General features: G+C 47.0%; 1 protein-coding gene across 2 annotated transcripts in view; it reads left to right on the top strand.

Annotated features, from left to right (window-relative positions):
- The first annotated feature begins 12,415 nt into the window (after positions 1 to 12,415).
- FAM237B (family with sequence similarity 237 member B) overlaps positions 12,416 to 26,161 on the top strand; it is a 61,342-nt gene continuing 47,596 nt past the window's right edge. For both annotated transcript variants that reach the window (XR_010842212.1, XM_067042483.1), the window contains exon 1: positions 12,416 to 12,692. The gene's annotated coding sequence lies outside the window, so the exon portion shown is untranslated. The remainder of the gene's footprint in view (positions 12,693 to 26,161) is intronic.

The raw sequence follows: 26,161 nt of genomic DNA, 5'->3' as shown, positions 1-26,161 counted from the left end.
TGATTATTCTTTACATGTATATAACCTAATCCTTAATATGTACTTTCAGCTTATCATTTTTGTTTAGTAAAAAGGGAGTCTCCCCAACAAAGTAGAAGGAGCCCTGTTTCTCCCAGGGAAAAAAAGGAATAGTTTCTACCAGTGAAATCTCGATGCCATGGCTGCTTCAACCATCAAGTCTGACAGCAACTCCTGTGAGAGGGGCACCGGGGCCACGACACTCAGAAGGACGCTCGGGGGCCTCAGTCCTGGGTCATTGCCTCTGAGGAGTCTGCAGCACCTGTCCAAAAAAAAAAGTCATTTGCCATTAACTCTTTTCTTAAAGTTTTTATTGTGAAAAACATCAAAGCTAAGAAAAAAGGAAAAATATATGTCAGCTTCACTTGCTTTCAGGAATTAATGCTTTAAGAACTCACTTTATTCCATGTGTGTGTTCTACGTGTGTGCATGTGCCTGTTTGCATACATATGCTGTGCATGTGCATAGGTATGTGCACTTGCACACGTTAGTGTATGCATAGGCATATGCGTGCATGTGTGTTCATATGCTAGTGTGTGAATATATTTGTGCTGTGCACGTGCATATGTTTGTGTGTGTGCTGTGTCTACCTGTGTGCACACCTGTGTGTTTTCTGGAACCACTTGCAAGTTGGTTGCAGACTGAATTGTGCCCCAGATATGTCTGCACGCACCTGCTCTAACAATCCTGCATAGCCACATAAAGTGCAGAGATCTCAGGGAGTTAGATGGATGGAGAAGGATGTCCTGACACAGGGTCTGTCTTCCAATGACTGTCACTGTCTCAGTAACATCCTTCACACGTTCTTTAAGCCCCATTCAGGGTCCAGTTTAGACCCCATTACATTCAGTCACCTGCCCCAGGTCCCTTAACGCTACAATGTCACAGTTGGAGAGCCAGACCAAGGCTGGAGGTGCTCATCCTGTTGGCCTGGCCTCCAGGCCCTGCACTTGGCTCCTGTGTTCCCATCTCTCAGGCTCACCCCGACCTGGATGGGGCCACCACCTCTTTCCTCACAGGGTCCCATCGCCCAGTCAAGGGTGTTCATTCTCCCCAAAATGAACATCAGGAGTGGAGGAGTGGGTGACAGTCCCCACTGAGTCTCCTTCATGTGAGACGCTGTGCTGTTGAAAGAGCAGGCGCCCTGCCTTTGGGGGTGGGGGGTGGCATGCGACCCACGATGGGTAGGCCGGTCCCCGGGTGGAGCGAGCCAGTGTGCAAGGAGCTCCACAGTGGGTACTCCTCTTCAATGGCTTCTGTGCCCCTATCTCTCCCCATGTCTCCCCTCGAAGATAGCGCGGTGCCTGGGATGGGAGACATGGGAGCGGTCAGCCACTGTCTCCTCTACACACACACACACACACACACACACACACACACACGCACACACACGCACACACACATGCACACACACATGCTGCAGGGAAGCAGGACATGAGTGCAGGCTCTCAGCTGCCCTGAGCGCCCCGCCCGGAATCGGCCAGTGGAATGGACAGACCGGATCTCCCAGCCCAGACCCTGAACTACTGTCCTGCCTGGGCTTCCAGTGTGGCCTCCTCCTTCTGGAAGCCTGGGAGGCTGGAATCAGGCCACTTCTTGTCTGGCCTGGCAGCAGACTGGGCTGCACTCTAAGAAGATCTTGGATCACACGTGGATCCTGACCATAAAGTGGCCAGAGACACTGGTAACATTTCCATTTTGCCTGTTGAAATGTTTAATGACAATGATATTGTTCAGTTTCCTGATGTGGGTGTCCAAAGATGAGAGACTCATATGTGTGATCTGTACCTCCTATGAGATCAGCCCTGAGCTAGTTTAAACATGATCAAGTTCTGTCTACACGATAAATTTAGACCTCTCCATGTCCTATCTACAGTTTATCTTTAGAGCTGACCATGTGTTGTCTATAATAAGAAGATTTAGAACAGACCATGTTCTGTGTACGCTAGGAGTATGGGGACCTGGGTAGAAACCCCGCCTGGCCTCAGTACTGGGAAGCTCCGTGACTGCATCTGAACGTCAGTGCTTAGATGCCTGTGTTCTGGAGCTGAGGTGGGCTTGTCTAGGTAACAGCCTCTCTTCTGAGTGTGGTGACCTGGTCCTCCCAAGTGTCAGTGCTAGAGTCTGGGCCTTAGTCTTTATTCCTGCAAGGTTCACCTTCCCTGGGGCTCGTGGAGAATCCTCAGGAGGGCTACCTGACAATAATTCCAATTTACCAGCATGTGCATTGTGCGTAGGGAGGCAGGTTTAGCTGGTGAATTGATTGCAGGGCACGCAGATCGGGCAAAAGGCTGATGGGCAACAACTGAGACTGCTGCTGAACTCTCCTTCCAGTCTGCTGTCCCTACTCAGCGGCGTCCAGAGCTGCCTCTCGGCTTTCAGCCCTGCTGTCCTGTGAGTTTTCTCAATAAGTAAGGGAGACAAGAAAGGACTGCGCCTGCCAGAACCAAGTAATGTGTTCAACTCTAGCATGAAAGCTTTAAAAAGAGGTAAAATCACACAGAACCAAAGTGAAAAGAGGAGGACTTCTCTGGGACAAGTGTGGGGAGAGGAGACCCACCCTACACTTTTTCCCATCCCAGGAGGTCCAAGGAATCCAGCTTGTTTCCACATTAGGGAGCAAAGAGCAGAGCCACGGTGCCCTGACCAAGGGGATGTGTGACCCCAGGTGCAGGGTCTGGGGAGGTGAGGTCACCCTGGAGAATGTGCACGTGTGACCCCAGTTGGGGGAGTCTGGGGAGGGCAGCTCACCCTGGGACTGTGGACATGTGACCCAGGTGGAGAGGTCTGAGTACGAGGGGTCACCTGTTGCAAGAGAACGTGTGACTTTAGGTGCAGGGTCTGGGGAGGTGGGGTCATGTGTTGAGAGAGAGTGCGTTACTTTAGGTGCAGGGTCTGGGGAGGTGGGGTCACCGTGATGAGTGTGGATGTGTAACCCCAGGTATAGGGTGTGCGGACTCTGTGGGTCTCACCACATCTGCATGGGTCAGGATCACATGTATGAGGAGACCGCATATGTGTTCTTTACCTGCAGTGTGTCTTTACCCCTTTGAGATTTCCAACCTCTGCATTAAGGGTGTTGCCCTGATTAACCGGTGGTTCCTTTTCTTCCCTTAACCTTGTCACATTCATATGAGGTCATGCATGTTTGAGTGGGTTGCTGTTCTGGTGAGTGACAACGTTTGGTGGTGTCATATTAATATCATAGCATATCATATGTCTAATCTATGGGGGTCACCACTGCCTGGGTCCCCCTGGACAGAGGTCAGGTGAGCACAGACTAGGCCACCCTGAGAATGGTCTCCCATGTGTCATGTGAGGGTACCGTGATGGTCCCTAAGGTAGGGGACTGTGTTTGGGCCTCCGACATTTGTGACGAACGGCAGTCGAAATGGAATCTCATTTAAAAAGACATTATTTTATGAATTTATTTTCAGTGAAATAAAACACATGTCACATACCCTTTACCATCGTCACCATTTTAAGTGCACGTTTCTGTGGCATCCGATCTATTCACTTTCTCGTGGAGCCATCAACACCATGCCTAGAACTTTCATCTTGCAAAACCAAAATTCCACAACCATGAAAGTCTCACTCCCCATCCCCTCACACTGGCCCTGGCCCCGATGTCCACTTCAGTCCCTGAGTTGTCAACTCCAGGGTCCACACTGGAGTAGAATCCTGCAGTGTTTGCTGATGGGTCATTTTAGAAGAGCTGACTTTCAGTCTGAAGCTCTGCCTGTTTGCATCTGAAGAATCTGCATTTAAGGAGGGGTTATATGAGGAAGGGGTGTATGAGGGACAAAGGTATCTGTGTTGCAGTTGGGCCAGGACCTGACCAGCTGCCTTTTGCACCCTCTGGTCCCATCTCTTGGTCTGTGCCTCATCTGCATCATCACTATCCCTGCTGGCACCCCTGGGTGTTGTTGTCTGAGTGAGATTCCCCTGGTGCCCCTGCCCTCCTCCCCTCCTCCTGCTGGTTGGGGAGGGAACTGCTTGCTGTGTGGTCTGTACTCCTGAGGCACGAAGGATCCTGTAGCATGGACCTGAAGAGTGTGGGTGTGGTTCCCAGAGCATGGGGCCCACATAGGACACAACATCGTGGCATGACAAGTGTTAGGTTGCCTCATCTCTGACAAAGAATGTTGCCAAGATCCTGTTTGGGAGGGTGTGGGGTGGCCTGGGACCCCAGAGGTCTCATTCCTATCCTGGAGCTTGGAGAGTGCATGCCCATGGGCTCCAGATTCACCCCATATCTCAGCCATATCCTTCTGTCCTGTCTTTGAACTCAGGAAAGTGACCTCTACTGATCATTGTCCACAACATAGGCCTGGTCCTGTTGGTATTAAGATTCTTTAATTTAGGCGTCCTGGGATAGCAGCCCTTTTTAGGCCTGAGAAGGAACAGCTCAAGAGTGTACAACAATTTCAGATGAAACTAATATTCAATGAGTATCTCTAACTCCGCGGTTGTTGACTTCTATTAGTCATTATTCTCCTGGTTTTAGCTCTGATGTGGAGATTACAGAGGAGTCAACATTTAAATCTTCATAATCTGTGTATTTGTAGCTTCAGTATCATTACTGACCCATAGTTTTTATGGTTTGGGAAGAGTTATTGATTTCACGTATCATGTAAAGGATTCACAATGATGATAGGGCAATTCAGATTACAATAATGGCTGGTAAATTGTTCACATTTTCTCTACCTGTGCATCTATTGTATGTATATGAGTTAGTTTAGTTTTCAATATTAGTGAAATAATATAGAGGACTAGAGAACTTCTTTTAAAAGTCACTATTAATGTGTGATGATGAAAATGTAAATGTTCTTCCATAATCGGTGATGTTGTATCTTGAGGGCCTAGATGAAATTGATATGCCTTCGTGATATACAGTATTTTAGCCTATAATTTAACTTTGAAAAATTTACATCACTTATTACTTTGATCTCATTTATTGAGAAAGACATAATTGTTATGGTGTTGGCTTGAAAGTGGTTGAAAAGGACTTGAGTCCTTCCTTTTTTTACATTTACATAGGTAGGATCTTGAAACACAGAATATGGTGCAGGGTATTCGTGCAATCATTCTAGGTTAAGAGTAGCAGTTTCTACTGCTGACACTTCTCATTTGTACACAAATGTTTTTCACAGTATGAAGATTATTAGCATTACTGCTGCTACTGAGATGAATGAGCCTAAAGACAAAATTTTTCATGTGGTGTGTGCCTCAGGGTACTCAGACTAACGTAGTGACGTCCCTGAGAGGCCAGAAAGTGCTGCAGGAAATCATATTTACTACTACAAATATACCTGTGAAGTGAGTTTTTGCTACTGCTGAGTTTAGTGTATAAGCTGATAATAGTGGGAATGCTTGTAGGAAGCCTCCTATAATAGTGAAACCTGCTCCCATGGGCACTACATCATGTAAGTGTGCTGCTACATAGTATGCATCCTGGAGGACAATGTCTGGGGATCAGTTGGCTAAGATGATTCCTGTCAAACCTCCTACTGTAAAAAGGAAAATAAAGCCTAAAACTCATAATATAGTGGGAGGTCGTATAATATTTAATATTACCTCCATGAACAGTTGCTAACCAGGGACTTCCCTGGTGATGCAGTGGTTAAGAATTGGCCTGCCAATGCAGGGGAATCAGGTTCGATCCCCTGTATGGGAAGATTCCACATGCCGCGGAGTAAAAAGCCTTTGCACCACAACTACTGAGCCTGCCCTCTAGAGCCCGTGAGCCACAACTACTGAGCCCATGCGCCAGAGCCCGTGCTCTGCAACAAGAGATGCCACTGCAGTGAAAAGACCGTGCAACGCAACGAAGAGTAGCTGCCACTCACCACAAGCAGAGAAAGCCCATGTGCAGCAACCAAGACCCAACACAGCCAAAATAAAACAAGAAAAAAGAAAAATTAAAGAAAGAGTTGCTAATCAACTGGATGGATACTTTTGCTCCTGTAGGGATAGAAGTAATTACGGTAGCTTTTGCAAAGTATGCTCCTGAGTGGACAGCTATCCCTATGGTAAATGTATGATGGGCCCACAAGAGAAATCCTAAAAAGCCAGTGGACATGACTCATACTATTCCCAAATAGCTGAAAGGCATTTTTTGTCCTAAATAGTATGTAATGATGTGTGAGTTTATAACAATCCCTGGTAGGCCATGAATACAGACTTCAGGGTGACCAAAGAATCAAAATAGGTGTTTTTATAGGATTTGGTCTTCTCCTACAGGGTCAAAGAAAGTAGTGTTGAGATTTCTATCTCTTAACAGTATGGCAATTCTGGCTGCTCGGACTGAGAGTGGTAATTATAGTAATATGGCTATAGTTGGGGAAGATTAAACAAATAATTGTGTTTGATATTGGGGTATGACTGCTGGTTTCGTATGAAAGACTATAGGAATAAAAGTAATAGCAACAAGAAATGAAGAGACACCTGCTAAATGCAAGGAGGAAATGGTTAGGTCAACAGAGGCTCCTGCGTGGGCCAGATTGCAGGCTAGAGCTGAATACACGGTCCACTGGTACCAGAACCAGCTTCTACTATTGGTGATATGAGTAGGAGTGAGAAGGATGGGGGAAGTAGTCAAAAGTTTACTTGATTTATTGGGGGAAATGCTACCTCAGGTGTCTGAGTTATTAGTGGCCCAAGTGAGTTGTCAAACCCTGCAATATAATGGGTACAACAATAAAGAAAATTATTACAAGTGCAGGGACTGTTATGACCACGTTACAGATTTGTGCATCTCCAAGTAGCGCTCCAGGTTAGCATAGCTCAGCCTGGATTAATATTCTTAAGGTGCTGCCTGCTACTCCAGCTCAAGCACCAAATAGTAATTATAAAATGCCGATATCTTTGTGATTTGTTGAAAATAATCAGCAGTGTATGAACAGAGGTAAAATGACTGAATTAGCATTTGACTGTAAATCTGAAGACAGAGATTGAGCCCTCTTTCTTGCAAATCCTGTGGTGAATCAACAAATTGAATTGTAATTTCAGAGAAGAAGCTTCAATTCTGCCAGAGATTTTCCTGCCTTTTTTGTTTTTTTCTTTCTCAAATGAAGGAGAAGCAGATTGAAGCCAGTTGACTAAAGGATTTGCCTGTTAACTAAAGTTTCCTGGGGTTAAAACTCATCAATATCATAAAGATTTGGCTTAATTACAATGTTTGCTTTACACTCAATTGATGTAGGATGAAGTCTTGCAATCCTTATTTTTAGAAACTAAGTAAATTTTACTTGTTTTGGATTTTGAAAGCTCTTGGTCTGAACTAACCTAAATTCCTAGTCCAGCACTGACAGAATGGGTGTTAGGTGTAGTAATCGTCTGGGTGTTATGATTGGTAATGATAGGAAGGTTATTTCTTTGTATGTGCAAATTGCTTTGTGTTTGTGTTGTTTAAGGAAGGGAATACAGTTAGTGATGTGGAGTATGTTAGCTGCGAGTAGAAATATATGCTGAGGACTGCTATGATGGCTATTAGTGTTGGTAGAATGAGGTTATCATTTTTGTTATCTCTTGGATAATTATTCATTTGGGTAAAAACCCTGATAGTGATGGGTGATGTCCTAATGATACTGTAATGGTGAGGAAAAGGATTGTGATGGGAGTTGTCTTATCTCATGTGTGTGATAATGATACTCTTGTAGCACATGATCTGGGCATAAATAATAAGAAGATAGTGTTGTTATGATATAAATTAGTATGTTTAGGATCGTTATAATTGGAATATACTTTATAATAGCTGTTATTCATCCTATATGGGCAATTGATGAGGAGGGTGTAATTTTTTCCAGATGAGTCTGGCTAAATCTCCCTCAGCCTCCAGCTATGATTTATAATATCACTATGATTAATAGTATATTTAGGTTGATGGATGGTGACATGTGGTATAAAACTGATAGGGTTGCACTTTCATCATATTAATAGCATCAGGGCTGCTGTTCATGGGACGCCTTGTGTGACTTCAGGCACTCAGAAGTGAAATGGGGAAAGTCCTACTTTTGTGACAAAGGCGATTGTCATGAGGGTGGATGTTGCTGGATTAAAGATTTTTGATATTCATTGTGTTCCTTGACCAGAGTGTATTAGATTAATGATAATAGCCATTATAAGTAGTATTGGTGTGGTGGATTGTTTTAGGAAATATTTGTTGGATGCTTCTGTAGCTTATGGGTTCGTGTTTTTTATTAGAATGGGGATACCATTAACCAGTGTGAGCTTCTTATACAATTATATTTCCTGAGATAATAGTCAGTAGAATGAGAGTAAAAACAATGAGTGTTTATTAATAGAGGAAGGATATGCGACAACATTTTGGGGGTATGGGCCTGACGCTTACTTAGAGAACCTTAGTATATAGCATGTGGTGTAATGTGGTAACATGGAGAATATAAAATTCTTAGAAAGAGTTCAATTCCAGGAATAAGAGCATTGAAACCTCTATGATTTACTCTATCAAAGTAACTCTTTTTTCAGACATATTTCTTAAGTTTGTGGTGGGTTGCCTGGTATGATGACAGGTATTGAAAACTCTCATATACGTCGGACTAATGTTAGTAGTAAAAAAAAAATTTATAAGAGATGCATACATTGATCATGTCAAAATTGTGGGTATGATGGTCAAATTCATAGAAAGGAGATTGTTAGATGTGTCTTAATGATGACTTAGGGTGCATATAATTCTGGCACCTAGGGATTGTCAAATGCTCCTAAAAATGGATTGTTGTGGAAATGTTTATTATAAGGAAATTGACATATTCTCTAGGAAGCATGGGGTGAATGGGCCTGCTAGATTTTCTACAATGAAGACAATTACAGGTTGTTTTTTTTAAACATCTTTATTTGAGTATAACTGCTTTACAATGGTGTGTTAGTTTCTCCTTTACAACAAAGTGAATCAGTTATACATATACATATGTTCCCATATCTCTTCCCTCTTGCATCACCCTCCCTCCCACCCTCCCTATCCCACCCCTCTAGGTGGTCACAAAGCACAGAGGTGAACTCCCTGTGCTATGCGGCAGCTTCCCACCAGCTATCTAACTTACATTTGGTAGTGGGTACATGTCCCTGCCACTCCCTCACATCCTCACCGCTTACCCTTCCCCCTCCCCATATCCTCAAGTCCATGCTCTAGTAGGTCTGTGTTTTATTCCCGTTCTACCACTAATCTCTTCATGACATTTTTTTTCTTAGATTCCATATATATGTGTTAGCATATGGTATTTGTTTTTCTCCTTCTGACTTACTTCACTCTGTATGACAGACTCCAGGTCTATCCACCTCATTACAAATAACTCAGTTTCATTTCTTTTTATGGCTGAGTAATATTCCATTGTATATATGTGCCACATCTTCTTTATCCATTCATTTGTTGATGGACATTTAGGTTGCTTCCATGTCCTGGCTATCGTAAATAGAGCTGCAATAAACATTTTGGTACATGACTCTTTTTGAATTATGGTTTTCTCAGGGTATATGCCTAGTAGTGGGATTGTGGGGTCATATGGTAGTTCTATTTGTAGCTTTTTAAGGAACCTCCATACTGTTCTCCATAGTGGCTGTATCAATTTGCATTCCCACCAGCAGTGCAAGAGTGTTTCCTTTTCTCCTCACCCTCTCCAGCATTTATTGTTTCTAGAGTTTTTGACGATGGCCAATCTGACCGGTGTGAGATGATATCTCATTGTAGTTTTGATTTGCATTTCTCTAATGATCAATGATGTTGAGCATTCTTTCATGTGTTTGTTGGCAGTGTGTGTATATCTTCTTTGGAAAAATGTCTATCTAGTTCTTTTGCCCATTTTTGGATTGTTTGTTTTTTTGTTATTGAGCTGCCTGAGTTGCTTATAAATTTTGACAATTACAGGTTTTGATTCTACTTCTGTTAAATCAAGTGAGGCTTCATTGGATTTCTGCTACTGTGGAGATAATCAAATTCTGGGTAGTGGTCAGGAAAAAATTAGTCATAGGTGTTCTTGTGTAATAATTACGGTTGAAAGTGTAAATGATCCATTTATCAGTAAGACTGAGAATAGAATAACTGCTACATTACTTCCTATGAGATTGTCTATACTACTGTCCCTAGAGCTCCAGTGTGTGAGTATTTTGAATGTGAAGCTCATCCAGAACTGAGGATGGAATAAATGGCTAGGTGTGATATGGCTAATATAAATAGTATGCCTACGTTTATATTAATTAGTGGATAAGATATGGGAAGAGGAATTCATGTTGTGAGAGCCAGGGTTAAGGCTAGCATTGGGGCAATAATATATAAATTGCTGATGTTGATGGACATAGTGGTTCTTTAATAAGTAATTTGAATGCCTCAGCAATAGGTTGTAATAATCCATGTGAGCTGATGATTTTTGGCCCTTTCTGGATTTGTATATAGCTTAGGATTTTCCATTTAGTTAATATGAGGGATACTATGGTGAATTAAATTGGGTAATTTGTGAAAGAATGTTGATTATAAACATATTCTTAGGAAGAGAATTTGAACCAGTGCAGATAAAAGTTTCAGTTTTACATAATTACCGGGCTCTGCCACCGTGACAAACCCTGCTCTACAGTAGGGTATGTATAAATTAATTGAATGTAGATTATATCATCATTTATTTTGAAGACATTTTGTAAAGTAAGCCGTATTGCTCTTGTCCTTTCATACTGGAAGAAATCTGCAATAGACAGAAACCAACCAGGATGACTCCAGTCTGAACTCAGATCACGTGAGACTTTAATCGTTGAACAAAGTGACAATTAATAGCAGTTATACCATTGAAATGTCGTGATCCAGTATATCAAGGTCATAAACCATATTGTCGATATGAACTCCAGAATACAATTACACCGTTATCCCTAGTAAAACTTGTTCCATTTATCAGTGTTTTAGAAGAACAGGTGATAAAGAATTTTGACTAGCTGGTCTAAATTGTAATCACTCAGAGGAGGTTTTATTCTCCAAAACAAATGGCGCACGGGCTCAAGGCACACCAGCTTCAGTAGTTGTGGCACGCAGGCTCAGTAGTTGTGGCACACTGGCTTAGTTGCTCCGTGGCACGTGGGATCTTCCCGAACCAGGGATTGAACCCGTGTCCCCTGAATTGGCAGGTGCATTCTTAACCATTGCATCACAGGGAAGTCCCAGAATCGCAGTCGCCATTTTAATACACCTTCAGCCCAAAGAATCCATGGAAGATTGTTACAGAAAATAAGAGAATAAAATATTGGAAGGACTATAACAGAAGCATATAGTACACTGTTCATATAGACACATCCCAAGCAGTTACAAAGTATATTAAAAAGGAGGCTGCAATTTTTAAAGAATAAGATAAATTTTACCCACAAACTCCCAATATTTCCTGAAACGTTGCAATCTGAAACCCTACTGGAGGAAGCAGAACATTCCAGGAGACATTCTACAAATGAAGGATTCTAAACCCTGTGGGTGGATAGGGAAATCTGGAAGGAAGGTACCCTCACCCAAGGAAAGTGAAAATGGTTCCTATACTTTTCTCACATCACATCCCTGTACAATTCCCATTGATCTTGGTCCAGGCATTCCCAGTCCTCTTGAGAGAAATCTATGGGCACATCCTGGAATGTCAGCAATCCCTGAAATTAAAAGTACACATGGCATGTGGCCACGGGAAGAGTTCATAATGTGACCCAAGAAGAAAACAGCAAATTAAGAGAACTGGTTTTAATTTAGAACAGTGTCTTCAATTATCCACTAATATATATATATATATATATATATATATATATATATATATATATATATATAGTTTTTTTTTACAAAGTAACTTTCTCTATTTCTAACTACAAAAAAGGAGTATGTCATGTGATCCACAAAACCAGTATACTGGAGACTATACTTATCTGGAAAAGAAATGATAAAATGATGGTTTCAACACAGGCATATGCATTTTTGAGTGTTTTATTTATATCAAACTGGATAAAATGTGTGTATTTCTCAGACAGAAAAGACATGTTGAGATAGAAATGTACCTTTCAGCTATTCATGGGTCCACAAGTACACTGGGGAGATTGTAAAATTGCAGATTCTGATACAGTAGGTCCGGTGGGCCTGAGTTCTATTTTTTTAACAAGCTCATTTTTAACTAGTGATGCCACAGTCTCTGATTCATTAACGACAATTGTGAATAGCAGAGACATAATAAGGCAAGGTAAAAATTCATAGTTAACTTTTAACTTCAAGTGTTTTATGGAGTTCACACGTTTAATACGATAGTAAGCACAGCAGCAACAATCATTTGTGAACATTTACTGTAGACCGTGGATCTTTCCGACATTTTGTGTAGGATTCCAGGAAAAAGGTCTGCGCTGCGGCCACAGTGGGCGGGGCTCCCAGGCCGGGCCGCCCCTCCAGGACCCCCGACAGGGCCCTGCGCTCGTGGCGGCTCCTCTCCTGGCGCCCCGCTCCCTCCCGGAAGGCCTCGGGGCAGAGCGGCCCCACCCGCTGCGCCCAGAACAGAGCCCGCGTTTCCGCAGAGCTGGAACTCCCCGCTCGGGCTCTCTTCCCTCCGCCGTCACGGAGCTGCCACGGGGCCCGTGGGGAGGGCGGCCTCACTGAGGCTGCCGGCTGCGGAGGGGCCCCGGCGGCCGAAGCCGCGACAGACTTCGGGACGGCGGGCCGGGTACGTGAGTCCGGTGCCCGGGCGGCAGGGCAAGAGCAGCTTCTGAGGGGCAGGGGTTCGCTGTCACCCGCCGCTGCTGTGCAGAACGAGCGGCGCCGGGGTCTGGTCCCAGGGAACTTCGGCCCCTCCTCTCGGCCCTGCCCTCGGCCTGGCTCGCGGGGCCTAGGGCCGTGGAGAGGGGGCGGCCTGAGCGGTCTGAGGGGACACGGGCAAGGGAGGCGCAGGGTCCGGCCGCAGTGTCAGCACCCCTCCTCCCGACGGCGGGGAAAGCGGCCGAAAGTTCCTCCCGAGGCTCGCAGGCCTCTTATTCAGCCGAACCCCTCTGCGCCCCTTCCTCCCTGAGCTAAAGTACCGGGGGGAGGGGACAGGGCGGGGGGCTGGCGCAGGTGTTGGGGGACGTGAAAAGGTGATTGTCAGCTAAGGAAAACCAGCTCTCCCAAGGTGAGGAATGCAGGGCTTTCCTTTTCATAGGCAGATGCCAGAGTTGGGCTCACCGAATTCCTTCCTTTGATATGCACCTCAGCTCTCTGGGGCCTGCATTCTGGATTTGCAGGTTTACTGAGATGGCAAGAAATATTCCATTTCTCACAGGCTTTAGGGGCAGACAGTGAAAAAGAGTCGGAGAATCTCACTTGGCATGTACTTTGGTTTACGTATAGATAATATTTATACTTAACTGTGCTAATAGAGGCTCTCGAGTACAATCAACTTGTACTACTGCCCTCTATGTATTAATGCCATCAATATCATAAGATAAATGCCTATAGAATTGAGTTAATCCAGTTAAATAGGATAATGATTTTAAAAGGAAACATAATAGAAATATAACAACAAAACCTTTACCACTAAAGGCTGGGTCTGGAACAGCCTAAATAAATGTTCCATTGTTAAAATATTGAAAGAGTATTCAATAGAAATATCAACAAAAATGACAAATAATAAGGGCAGCAGAATGTTGAAATGTTCTATCTTTATCATTAAAGTGGCAGAAAATCATTTATTAGTAGGCACTGGGGCAGAAGATGCCTGATTTTATATCTTTGTCATATTTGTGCGGTTGTTTGAACAAGTAACTTAAAGACAAAATGGAAAAACAAGGAGATTTGTGCCTGAGATCATGGTGATGTGAAACCAGGGATGGCCCCCCTGTGCCAGGTGAGTTAAGTTTACATCACAGGTAGCCCTCAGAGCTCCTGAGAAACAAGGACTGGAATTTTTCTTCTGCGATGAATAGGAGCTGTTGAGTCCCGTTCATTGAGCAAGGAGTAGGTCTTGTCTACTACATATTTGTTTTTGGAACGGTATCTGTGCTAATTTCAAAGTCTTGTTTTATGAATAACCCCAAATCACCTTTCCCCTGAAGCAGGCGTAAGTGTTTTTTCTATTTGTGTGACTCTGTTCTGTTTTAGTTCAGTTCATGTGTAGCCATGTTTACATTCCCTCTATAAGTGATATGTCATGATGTTTCTTTTTCTGTGTGCCCTATTTCACTTCGAATTATTGTACCTAAAGCCACTCATTATGCTGCTACTAGCCTTATGACATTGATTTCATGGCTGAGTGATATTCCATTGTACATAAGTTCCACAACTTCTGTATCCATTTTGCTCTTTCCTGGGATATTGAACGTGTACCGAAGTCGAGGATCTTGTAAACAGAGCAGGCCTAAGCTTTGGGGTGCCTGTGTCTTGTTGATTTTTAGTCTTCGCAAGATATACGCCCATGAGTGGAAGTGCCCTATGCTCTGTAGCTCTGTTTTTTAGATGTTTTAGGAAACACCATACGCTTTTGCAGAGTGTCTGTCGGCAATTTTCATCCCGCCCGTCAGCATAACAAGGTTCCCTTGTTCTCCATGGCCTGTCCTGCATTTGTGGTTTTTACACTTTTTTCGGATGGCCGTTTTGACCGGAGGGAAGTCAGACTTTTTGTAGTGCTGATTTGCATTGCCCGCTTGCTTGGTTGGCCAAAAAGGACATATGCGTTTTTACCTGAATATATTCAGGAAAGAACGCATTCGCCCTTTTTGGCCAACTGCATCATTGTCCACGTTCTGCCGCTTTTCATGTGCTGTCAGGGCCAGTCCGATCTACCTCTTGAAATCTGTTTCCTGCAATTCTGCCTTACTTTCAAATTCTCTTCGTTCCCTTAACTCAATGTATTTTTGGAAGGAAGTTGTCATTTATAACTGTGTAGGTTTGTGAGTTGCAGTGCCCCTGAGTTCCATGTTTCAACTCGCTTTTTTTGTTAGCTGGCCGGAAAACCACAGGATCGCTTCAGGCCCTATTCTGGTTCCGGGGCGTGAGGCTGAGCGTTTGGTTAATTCTTCTTCGTGATGGGAAATTAGAGTGACATGTGCCTGTCCAAACACCTACAGCTAGTCTCTCATTGGTTCCCCCTCTTCCCGTTCATCCTCCGCACATATTGCAAACTGTGCGAAACAGGAGGTTAAAGGTGCTGACTCTCCAAGTGGGGAGATTGTTAGTAAAGCGGCTGGAATGGTGAACCCGAGCACCAGGAGATGAAAAATGAGGTGCTTTGTAGAAACCTTTCATGATCACACTGTGTACCATCCTCTGGGCTTCCCATGCATCTTTTAGCTATAGGAAGATTCCCTTGAACATGGAGAGTTGGGACCCAAGGAATGGGTAGTACGCAGTATTACTTTAAAGGATCTGCATTTGCTCACTCAACCTCACCAATCCTCTCAGTCCCAAGAGTGTCCAGCCTTATGTCTCATCCTGCTGTGTGTCTAGATGTGTTCAATCCATGTTGCATCACAGCCCCTGAGCAAAAGTTATAAGGGTCTTTATGTCTGTCACTGTCTTTTTTATTATTATTATATTGGTTACAGCTGATTTTCAATGCTGTTTGTTGCTGTTCTACATCCACTTGATTCACGTAGAAACAGACATCAATAAATTCTTTTTCAGGTCCTTACCTTACATAACTTTTTCTGGTGACTTGAGTGTGCTGAGTGCAGTTCTTTGAGGTACCATGTAGACCTTGTCTATTATCAATTTGGTATTTGGAACGGTATCTTTGCTAATTTCAACCTCCTGGATAATGCCTCACCCCTCCCCACCTTTCCCTTTTAGCAGCCTTATGTGTGTTTTCTACATATTTGACTATGTTTCTGTTTTGTAATTTATTTCATGTGTAGCCATTGTTGATTCTACCTTTAAGTTATATCTTATGATATGTGTCTTTTTCTTTCTGACTTATGTTACCTAGAATGATCTTACATAACTCCTCCTGAGTTGATGCAACTGGCCTTATTTCATTGATTTCCTGGCTGAGTTATATTCCACTCTACATACGTACCACATCTCTTTTATCCATTTTTTCCTTCCAGGTATATTTAGGTTTTATCCAAGTCGAGGCTCTTTTAAACAGAGAGGCGGTAAACGTTGGGGTGCCTGTGTCCTGTCGATTTTTGTCTTTCCCAAGATATTCGCCCATGAGTGCAAGGGCCCTATGCTCTGTAGCTCATTTGTTTAGATGTTTTAGTAAACACAGTACACTTCTTCAGTGTGCCCGTTGGCAATTTACATTTCCACTATCAGCCTCACAGGGCTCCCTTCTCTCCTCGCCCTGTCCTGCATTTCTGGTATTTACACTTTATGAGGATGGCTCTTCTGACTGATGCGAAGTGATACCTTTTGTAGTATTGATTTGCAATGCCCACCTGTTTGGTTGGCTAAAAATGGTGTATGCCCTTTTCTTGAATATATTCAGGAAAAAAGCATACGCCCTTTTTGGCTAACTGCACCATTGGCGATGTTCAGCGCCTTTTTTTGTGCTTTCATGGCGAGTCCTTTCTACCTCTTCAAATCCCTTTCCTGCCATTCTCCCTTGCTTACAATTCCTTTTCGGTGACTTCCCTCAAGACATTTTTCAATGATAGATATTTTCAACTCTGCAGTTTCGTGAATTTTAGTGATCGTGAGCTCTATTTTTCAACTTGTGTTTTTGGGAACTGGCCACAAAACAGTGGGGTTTCCTCAAGCCGTATTCTTTTTCCATGGGCAATCTTAGCCTTTGGTCAATTCGTCTCCCTGATTGGAAATTAGAGTGACATGTGCCTGTCCGAACACCTAGGACTTTTCTCTCATTGTTTGTCATCCTTCCGCTTCATCCTCTGGACAAATTACAAACTGTGCGCAGCAGGATGTTGAAGGTGCTGACATCCCCAGGTGGGGAGATTGTTAGGAAAGACGCTGGAGGGGTGAACCCGACTACCAGGAGATGAGGAGATGAGATGCTTTTTCCAAACTCTTCCCGACCAAACGGTGTACCACCTTCTGGGTGTCACAGGCATGTTTTAGTTGTAGGAAGCGTCCCGTGCATGGTAAGAGAACACCAGGGATGTTTCCAAATCAGTGTCTCCCCGACCCCCAAACTGGGGAATTTTACGCTACGGCTACACGTATGTTCATTAAGGGCCTTGGGCAGTAGGCAGAGTCCGAACTTAAGATGATTGAAGTCTTCAGGGTCAGAAGTGCTGACCATCGGCCTCCCTTAGGGTACATTTTATCTGTCATTGATAGATGATGTCAATAAAAATATCTATTCGTTTTCAGATTATTTCCACTTATAGGTTATTACAAAATATTGAGTGTAGTTCCCTGTGCTATACAGTAGTTCTGTGCTGATGATCTATTTTATACATAGCAGTGTGTACGTGTTAATCCCAAACTGTTAATTTATCCCTCCCTGAACCTTTCCCCTTTGGTAATAAAAACTTATAAGGTTTTATGCTTCTCAGAAATGGGGGAGCCGAAAGAGAGGTATCATTTTCAATGGAAAGGCGTTCAAAACAATATTGAAGCTTCAGCCAAGATTATTAGATGTACACCCTTGGAAAGAAATCACTTCATTTCTCTAATGTTGACCTGAAAAATAAGACAAACCCCTTCACTGAATTTGCTTAACTAAAGTGATGGAAATATCAAATGGAAGTGTTGGAAACATCTTATTTTACCCAAGCCTTATACACTGCTCTAGGTTAATTACAGTTTGGCTCACACATCTGTTCTTTGAAGTTACAATGTTCTCAATTTCTGTCACTGATCCTGCAGAGTGGGCCCCAACAAGGGTCCCCTGCCCCGTGTCATTGGAGCCAAGAGAACAAGACTGAGTTTGGTTCAGAAGCAAAGGAAGCTTTATATTCTGATCAGGGAACGGAGAGGTGAGAGCGTGCGCTCCCCCGTGGGCTGTGGGCCGGGCTGCTGTGTAGGGATCCCGGCAGAGTCAGCGGGACGGAAGGGGCGGAGCTCTCGAGGGCCGGGTTGGCTGGAGCTCAGGCTCCATGTCGCGGAGTCTGCACGGGGCCCCGCGAGCTGAGGTGTCGGCCCAGCCATTTTGCACCAGGAAATAGGTCCTGAAGTGCCGGCTGTGGGACCTCTGCATGTGGAAACCTAGGAGCAAGTGAAATTAGACAAAGCACAAAGGAATAAAGGTTAGACTTTATTTTATTGCCCAGATTCTATGTTGATCTCCCAGGAATTTTTAATGGGCTCTGCTGGTGAGAAACCCCTCCTCTGCCTTTTGTCCCATTCCTCATTGTTGAGGCGCTGAGGCTGCAGACCCTGCTTCTGTAACTGCTTCGTGCTGAGTAGGGAGTCCTCATACCCGGGGGGAGGGGCAGAACTTCTCCCCAGCAGCCTCCAGGTGATGCTGATTGTCCCCAGGGCTCCTCCCTCACTCCTCCTCTGCCTGAGCCCCAGCATTTGAAGTGTTATAGATTCTAATGACCTTTAAGGGTGCAGGAAAGAGATGCGCAGAGACGCTGGGGGAGCCGGTTGTACCCCGCCCACATTTGTTCGGCCACCTTAGGCTGATGGTTTCTGCCAGCCTAGATGCTCTGACCAGTAGTCTGCGCTTTCTTCAGTTAGGCCCCTGAATTAACGTACAAACAGCACCAGGTGTCAGAACCGTGCCTGCTCAACTCCCAGACAGTCCAGGGCCGGTGGTGATCCAGACCCATGACGGCCACTGAGTCAACGGCCTTTTCAAGTAGCCAGGAGTCCAGCCGGTCTCATCGGCCACCGTCACCGCGCTGTCTTTAGGCTTTTCTATGGTGACAGCGTTATTTACGGTTCCCCCGCCAAGCTTATTAGCTCCGCTCTGGGTGCAGTAAGTCCTGCAAGCAGTAGTCTGCTCTTTGGGGGCACGCTCTTGTTTTCTGAGAGAAGATCCACGTCAAGTGATGGTCACACGAGTCATCATGGGGACCCGTTGCCCCTGGTTGTCCCTCTGGAGGTTGGAGTTGGAGGGTTTCCTCACTCGAGGTCAGTGTGCCCACGGAGCGACCCCTGCAACTTCAGGGCATGGTGGGTGGTTAGGTTCACCGCGTGCGGTCCTTTTCCCTTAGGAGGGAGCTGGCCTTGCGGGCTGCTGATTTCCAGGTTTTTAGATACCCCCAGTATCCTGGCCGGATGGGGCGGCGGGCCAAGCCCTTGGTGACCGTACTTTCTCCTACCTGGAGGGCATTCTTGCATTGTTCCATTTCAAGTGGTCCCAGTTTTTGCACTAATACTCCAAGGACGATTCACCTTCTACCGGGAATGTAAAGGTTAAAGGGTTTAGCTAAATTAGGGAGGTCCAGAGCAAGGGTCTGAATTAACTGCTCTTTCCATTCTTGAAAGACCGCTTCTGCATTCTATTCGAACGGATCATCATCTTTTCCTTTCAATGTTTCATATAGAGGCCCAACTATTAGACTGTAGCTAGGGATCCAGATGCAGCAAACCCCGACCTCCCCAGGAACCCTTAAGCTGTCTTCTAGTTTTAGAAGGGGTAAGGCTGCAAATGGCTTCTTCTCTTTCCTGGGATGGGCTTCTCCGACCTTCTGTGAGAATGAAGCCCAGGCAGGTCACCTTAGTCTGTGATATTTGAGCCTTTTTCTTGGACACCTTCTATCCTTTATTGGCTAGGTAGTTCAGAGGCCTCCTTAGTAGGGCTGGTGATCAGAATGTTGTCTGCATATTGAAGGAGGGTTCCCTTCTCCAGAGGTAGATCTTTGAGGTTTTAGTTAAGTTTCTCCAAAGGTGGTGTGGGAATTTTTGAACCCTTGGGGCAGGACGGTCCCAGCAGTATTGTCTTTGTTGTATGTTGAGTCCTGCCAATCACAAGCCAAAATTTCTGTGACCTCTGGGACTAATGGAATACAGAAGAAAGCAACATGTAAGTCTAATACAGAATACCATATCCTGGTGGATGGTAGAATGACCAGCAGGGTGTAGGAATTAGGAACTACTGGATGTATATCCTCAGTGGCTTCACTGACTGTCCTGACATCTTTACCAGTTCCCCAGCAGCCCACGGGGCTCCCATGTTCAGGCCCCTTGCAGGATATACAGCTCACTTGGGCAGGTACCCAGCAGCCCACGGGGCTCTCGTGGTCAGGTCCCTCCCAGGATATGGAGCTCACCTGGGCAGGTACCCAGCAGCCCACGGGGCTCTCATGGTCAGGCCCCTCCCAGGATATGGAGCTCACCTGTGCAGCTACCCAGCAGCCCACGGGGCCCTCGTGGTCAGGCCCCTCCCAGGATATGGAGCTTACCTGTGCAGCTACCCAGCAGCCCACGGGGCTCTTGTGGTCAGGCCCCTCCTTGGATACGGAACACCCCTGTGCAGGTACCACGGCAGGGCTGGGCACACAGGAACCGTGCACATAGCCCTCATTGCAGAGCACCCCCATCTCACCTGTCACTCAGAGCTGACACAGAGAACCTCAGAGCAGGACTTGAACTAACAAACAGCAGCTCCGACAGGTCTGTGACCCTGGGCGTTACTCTGTGTGGCCTCCCTTCGCCTGGTCTTCCAGAGACTTGCACTGCAGCCGGGGCACCAGGCCTCTGTCTCCACCCACCACCCCTCTTCTCCCTGACTCCTGGGTTCCTCTCATTAGGAGAGGGTCTTCTTGAAGTTGTCTCCCACTCATGGGCCAGATAAAATGATTAGAAAACAAGCCAGGGCTGCAGCCCCTTGTCTATCCTGACCCTCAGGATGCCACACCTGTTCCTTGGAACTGACCGGTGCAGCAAGGTCCATTTTCTGCAACTGTGAGGCCCTGAGGGGCGAGGATTGTCTGGCCTGGGCAGCCTGACGCAGCCGGCCCGCCCTCCCCAGGTGTACCTGAGCTGAGGTCAGTATAAACACCGCTCCAGGCAGCAAGAGCCCCTGCAGCTCTGCCTGATGCCATATTCTCTGTCCCGTCAGCAGTCTCAGGGCTGGGCTGGTGGGAGGGAGTAGGGCTCTGTGGGTGGCCCGGTGTGAGTGGGGCTCTGCTGGACTTTCTGCAGGAGTTGCCGGGCTGCCACCTGCTAAAGAAGAGGATGTGTCACCCATACCTGCCGCTGGAATTTCTCCCCGGGCAGAGGTGAGGAAGAAAAAAAGCAGTGGGGGCCGGGACAGGAGGGGTACGTCAGGCAGGGAGATGGAAAGCTTCCAGAAGAGCGCCCGGGGCCAGGACCATCCTGGCTGGCCTGCAGGCCCCACGTCGGCCTGCGTGCTGTGGCTGGTGTGGCTCCACGGCCTTTCCTCTAGGTTTCCAAGTCCTTGCACACATTCAGGTGTTCTACCTGGGAAGGGTGGGAACAGTTCAGCAGCAGCTGGCCTGGGGGTCAGCTCACGTTTACTCAGGAACGCCTCGGCACGGTCCCCCAGCTTTGTAATGAGGACGCTCCTTGCGGGGGGGCTGCTGGCTGCATGGGAGATGATTCCCCACCTCTGACCAACTTCAGAATTGTTTACAACTGGAGCAAGTGTCCTGATAGGGTTTTCCTCTGTGTAACTAGTGGGTTCTTCATTAGCAACGTGAACGGTGATATCAGAGGTCCTGAATCGGGATGGAAATACTTATCCCCAACTTGTACAGGCATAAAAACCTGGGGAGGCCGCGTGCAGCCGGCACCCTTAGGGATGGGCTTCCGACTGACCCCTCAACGGTCTGGTGTCCAGGCACTGCTTTAGAATTTCTGGGGCCCAGTGCTAACTCTAAGGGTTCTGTAACCCAGCCTCTGCTGGCCTTTAATGAGACCCGCACTTCCAGGATCCTACAGAGCAGGGTCCGTGTGACTGTTCTGTAGCTTCTGTAACAAATGACCCCAAGCTGGGTGGTTTAAAACAACAGGAATTCATCCTCCCCCAGTCCTGGAGACCAAACATCTGAGATCCAGGTGTTGCAGGATGGAAGTCCCTCCAGAGGCTCCAGGATAGGGCTCTTCCTGCCTTTTCCAGCTTTGGGGGGCTCCAGGCATCCCCAGGCTTGCGGCTACAGCCCTCCCGTCTCTGCCTCTGCCTTCACGTGGCTCCTCCTCTCTGTCTGTGTTTCTCCTCTTTTGTCTCCTAAGGACTCTCTCAATTGGATTGAGGGCCATCCTAACCCAAGATGACCTCACCTCGAGATCCTTAACTACATATACAAAGACGCTTTCCCCAGATATGGTCCCGTTCCTGTGTTCTGGGGGGCACATCTTTTGGGGCCAGCATTCAACCCATCACCTGTGTATAAAATAACCCTCATTTTAGGAGATTACCAAGGTCCCGTATAGACTGGCACAGAGAGCAGCCAGCAGCCATGTGGGTGGGGGTCTGGGGAGAATGAGGACCCTGGAATCACCTGGAAAGGATGAAATCCTGGCTGCATTAGGTGAGCTCTTCCACCACGGGGCCCATGGAAACAGTCCCTCCACTCTGTCCGTGGAAAGGGACCCAGTGCTGAGTCCAGAAATGGTTATATTGCAAAGCTGGCTCTTCTGGGATTTCATCATCAATAGCATCATGTAACCAGTAACTACGGGCTTGGAGGAGTCACTCTGGCACGTGATGACAGCACTGTCACTTTAGGCTCATCAAGCCTAGAATAGGAATGTTTGAAGGAGAAGAGTTTGGGAGATTGCGAAGCTTGGTTGTTAAGGAAACTGAGCAGGTTTGTCAAGGTTGTCAAGGAAACTTCTCGCTTAAACTGAAGGCAGGGCTGGGAGAGCTGAAATCCAGGGATATTTTAAAGGGGCTGCTCTGAAGCACCATCACCTGAGAGGTGGTCTCAGCGTGAGCTGGGCTTTGAGAAAAGTGTGATGAGATTAAGCCTGACTTTCTGTGACAGCTGGGGAGGGGTTTGTAAAGCACCTTGGCTTTTAAGGCAAAGTTTGTTGCTGGAACAAAGTGTCTTCCAAAACTGGGCTGAAGCTCAAGATGTCTCTGTCCCCTTCCTGTGAGAGTCCAGGGCAGGTGGGTGTCAGGTCCCAGGCTCTGCCCCCCCCCTTTGTTTCTCCTCCCTGCTTCCAGGTGAGGGCTTCAACCAGCAGGGTGGGGTGACCACGGGGGCATCGTGCCCTCCGTCCTAGGATGCAGGCTGGGCAAGGCCCTCACCACCTCCACCCCTTCCCCTTGGTAACACGAGACACTGCGCCCCAGCTGTAAGGGGTGGGAAGGCTGGGAGATGCAGGGTAGCTCTGTACAGGAAAAAGGGAAATGGGTTCTGATGGGCAGCTGTGCGGCTCTGTTGTGAGGGTCTCCCAGACACTAGCGCACAGATTATGGTTTCTGTGAAGCTTCGATGTTTTGTGGTTCTGGAAATCCTATAGGAGACGGTCCACAGCAGGTGAAGCTAATGCTCACAGTGGAGGTGGTGAAGCCAAAGGTCTGCGGTTCAGACTGAAGGTGCCGATGTACATGCAGGACAAAACCATCTCACGTGAATGGACTTCAGGCACGTTTAACGTGAATGCAGTCGTGTTAATGCCTAGCATCTTCTACCTTGTGCCTCCTCAGGGACCTCCTCCTCAGTGCCTGGGGCTCCTGTAACTCAGGTACAGGGGGGTGGAGAGTGGGCTCTGTCCAGTCTGAGCCCTGAGTTACCCTGTGAGTCTGCTCGGGACCACAGTAACAAGTACCACAGACTGGGCAGCTTGAATAACAGGCCTATCTCCCAGTCCTGGATGCTGTCGGAGATCAAGGTGTCTGCACGCTGGCTTCTCCTGAGGCCTCTCTCCTTGGTGCTTAGACAGCCATCTTCTCCCCGGGTCCTCACAGGGTCTCCCCCTGTGCCTATCTGTGTCCTAATCTCTTCTTGTAGGACATCAATCCGATTGGATTAGGATCCACCCTAGTGACCTCATTTTTACTTTGATCATCTCTTTAAAAATCCCATCTCCAAATACAGACACATCCTGGGGTCCTGGGGGTTAGGGATTCAGCATGTGAATTTGGGGGTCATGACTGAGTCTATGCCATCCTCCTTAGGAACCAAGTGTGCCTCGGTCCTTCCTTCCCTCAAGTCATACGAGGTGATGTAATGGCTCAAGGAGAGGCCACTCGTGCAGAGTTTATATCCCAGCTGGGGAAACCTTCTCTGCTCTCTCTGATCAGGCAGTGGCAGTGCCAGCCCCCTCCTGAGGTGAGCAGTTCTGGGGTTTCCTGCCATGTCACCTGGCCTGCTGAGGTGCTCAGTGTCTGGGAACCCAGGAGCCAGCAGCCTAGTGGGGATGCCGGAGACTCTCAGGGTCTTGGCAGATGTCTCTCCCAGCAGATACCCTAGCGAAAGTGGGGAAACTTTGGGGGATTACAGGTGGGAGAGAGTCACAGTCTCGTTTATGCTTCAGAAAGTCCACGTTGGGGTGGGATGTGATACGCACCGTGGGGCAGGGAGGTTTGTCAGGCCTGATGGAGGAACCAGGCACAAGATCGGGCTTGGGCCATGGCTGTGGGCATAGAGGGGAATTAGTGTGGGAACTGGCCACAGACTATTGTCGAAGTATCTGCTTCCCTGTGCACCGAGGCCGAACAGAAATATGGAGACGGGGGTTTTGGAGGAAGAGAAAGATGGCTTTATTTTTCTGCCAGGCAGCAGGGAAGACACAGCTGGCTATCACCTCAAGAACTGGGCACCCCTGTTTGAGAATCAGGGAAGATATGTGGGGCTCCCGCAGTCCGGGGTAGAGGATAAGGATCAAAGTAGTGAAGGTCTTGCATTCCTCCTTTCCTTTGCATTATTTCAAAACAGTCATAGCTGGCATCAGGTCGCCTGGTAATTGGGGTCCAGCAGACTGGTAATTGCATCCATTTGCCTCTGGTTTATCGGCCGGTGACCTTGTTTTTGAAATGAAAAACTAGGGGGTGATTTGTTATGAGGGGCGTATAGAATCTAAGTGCGTTACATAATGAGGTTAGGGAGTGAGAGGCAGGGGCTGTAACACACACAGTTAGGGGTGATGGGTGCCGAAGGTAAATTCCATAGTGTCAGGGAGTGAGGTTAGCTTTGTAAAGTACAAATCTAGTTACTACAAATGAGTGACAAAGTGAAACAAGGAGTGATGAGCTCTTTCAGGCCAGGTTATGTTTCTTCTCTAGCCTGTTCGCTGTCCCCTTGTTTCCCTTGTTCTCAGGGCAGGGAAACTTCATTTCTGTTTTTGCTGCCACAAGACTGTGGAGGAGGAGCTGACAGTCACTGGGGCACAAGGCAATTGGGAGGCTGGGAGGCCCCAGTGTTACCGAACCGAACGTGTGTCCGCTCGCCCGAGTGCAGCAGAGCCAGTCTACTGACACGGGGTGTGGTGGAGGAAGGTGCAGCCTTAATTGTCAAAGTGCCAATACAAGGAGGCCAGGTGGCCTGTGCTCTAAAACCCCGAACTCCCTGAAGGATTTCAGCAAAGCAATTTTAAAGGCCAAGTGAAGGAGGGGGGGTCGCAGGGTATGTGATCAGCTGGTGCACGATTCTCTGATTGATGGTGAGGTAACGGGCGGTTAACGTTATAAATTCTTAGGCACCAGAAGCTCTGGGGCTACCTGTTCATGATCAGCAAGTAGTTAATTTCTTCCACTTGGTGGTGGAGGAAACATGCATCAGATACTGTTATCCAGGTACTTCAGAGAGGAGCTACAGCAGAGGATGTGGGGGAGGGGGTCTGTCCTGGGAAGGCCCCACACGGTCCTGCTCGGTTACACCTGGTGCCTGGGCTCAGCATCCTGGGAAGGGGGGGCTGCTTCTGGGTGTGGGGAGCTGCAGGATCCCAGTCCTCTGAGGGGCCTGCTAGCCCCCAAGGTGAGATGGGTGTGCAGTGACTGGACGGAGGCATCTGGCCTGGGAGAGGGGTCCGGGCTGGAAATGTCACTGGAATCATCGCAGGGAGGGAGAGGAAAGGCAAAGTGGGGGCAGATGGGTCACAGCAGATTAATGCAGGTGACTGCAGTCCTGTTGGAAACAACTCAGAGCCAGAAAGGAGTGGCCATCAGGGGCTCAGCTCCATTCTCTTGTTCCTTTGTAAAACCACTGTGTCAGAGTTTGAGACACCGCCAGGAGATGTCTGGGCCCAGTGCTGCCATGGCTTCATCAAAGGGCCCAGGGGGAACACAGAACCACTGCAGGCCCCGCCCATGTCCTCACTGGGAATGAGTCCCATCGGGGCTCCTGGGCTCACAGACTTCACGGCACCTCTGTCCTCAGGACTGGTCTTCCTCCTTCC

Source organism: Kogia breviceps, chromosome 9 (assembly GCF_026419965.1).
Source record: "Kogia breviceps isolate mKogBre1 chromosome 9, mKogBre1 haplotype 1, whole genome shotgun sequence".
Lineage (NCBI taxonomy): Eukaryota > Metazoa > Chordata > Mammalia > Artiodactyla > Physeteridae > Kogia > Kogia breviceps.
The sequence above is the reverse complement of the archived record's forward strand: the minus strand, read 5'-3'. Positions and strand labels throughout refer to the sequence as shown.